This window comes from Zalophus californianus, chromosome 4 (genome assembly GCF_009762305.2).
Source record: "Zalophus californianus isolate mZalCal1 chromosome 4, mZalCal1.pri.v2, whole genome shotgun sequence".
NCBI lineage: Eukaryota > Metazoa > Chordata > Mammalia > Carnivora > Otariidae > Zalophus > Zalophus californianus.
In genome coordinates this window covers 59,859,091-59,860,454 of record NC_045598.1, presented here as the reverse complement: position 1 = coordinate 59,860,454, position 1,364 = coordinate 59,859,091, and the positions used below count along the sequence as shown (strand labels likewise).

Here is a 1,364-nt window from a genome sequence, read left to right as displayed (position 1 = left end):
CCCTCCCAGTTTCTTTAAGTAGTATGGATGATGATAACGCTGAAATCACATGTTTAAGATCCAAAGATGCCATCAAACTGAGTCTCTAAATAACTTCTTGTAGGGCAATGTTCCCCTAGCACCATGCTCTGGACCTGTCCTAAACTAGTGAACAAGAATATCCTTCTATTTCATTTAGTCATTATATCACATGGGGTCTGCTTTGAGGCTGTAAAGTGGAATGCTGCTGTAAAAAATGTAAAATGCATGGTTTTGTCATAATGATTAGGAAGCAGGTTGATTGAATTCCACCAGCGCCAGGAGCCACTGCAGAGAAAGAGTGCAAGAGATGGACATGGACAAATGGATTCATTTAGAGCTGGGGAACAGGAGGCTCTGATATGATATGAAAGAGCTTGTCCTGGACAATTACCCATCAATTGGAGGCAAAATGGAAAGACTCACAGATGAATTTGAAGAACTGTAGTTCTTCAGTACAAAACATAGGCCTCACCTCAGACGCAAAGTGACTAAAGTTAAACTTAAACTTGAAGTAAGCAATAACAGAATCTCAGGGGCCTGGAAGTACTGGCAGAAAGCTGTCCAAACCTCATACATCTATACTTAAATGGCAACAAAATTAAAGACCTCTGCACAGTAGAGCCACTGGGAAAGTTAGAAAACCTCAAGAGTTTAGACCTTTTCAGTTGTGAGGTCACCAGTCTGAACGATTATCAAGAAAATGTGTTCAAGCTCCTTCTGCAGCTCACAGTTTCTCAATGGCTATGACCAGGATGACAAGGAGGTCCCCAGCTCAGATGCTGAGGGCTATGTGGAAGGCCTGGAGCGTGATGAGGCGGAGGAGGAGGAGGAAGATGCTAAGGTAGTGGAAGACTAGGAGGATGAAGGGGAGGAGGAGGAAGAAGGTTATAACCACAGGGAAGTACAAGAGGAGGAAGATGAAGATGTTGGTGAAGAAAAGCTGGATCAGAAGCGAAAATGAGAACTTGAGGATGAGGGAGAAGACGATGACCAAGTGGAATAATCTATTTTAAAAAAACCTTATTGTGATTTGACTGTTTTTACCCATACCACTCCTCTCCAGAAATCCTGCCCCCTGAAACTTATTTTCTTCTGATGGTAACATTGCCGTTGGAACGAGACAGGCAAAGTGTACTGGGGGTTTTGAGGGAAGGGAGGGGCGGGAGGGGGTGGAATAAAATACTATTTTTACTGCCACTAATTCCCCCCCTACTTTTTCTTTGTGTCTGGTTTAGTCCCTATAAATGCAATAGCTGAGTAATCACCAAGTGAGCATTTGTTCCTTACTCTCAGAGGATGGTTTGGAGGGCCCTTACAATTCCTGGTATTTACTGAGTCTCCGG

General features: G+C 43.4%; 1 pseudogene; it reads left to right on the top strand.

Annotated features, from left to right (window-relative positions):
- The first annotated feature begins 328 nt into the window (after positions 1–328).
- Positions 329–982, top strand: LOC113913559 (annotated as a pseudogene).
- Positions 983–1,364: the final 382 nt, after the last annotated feature.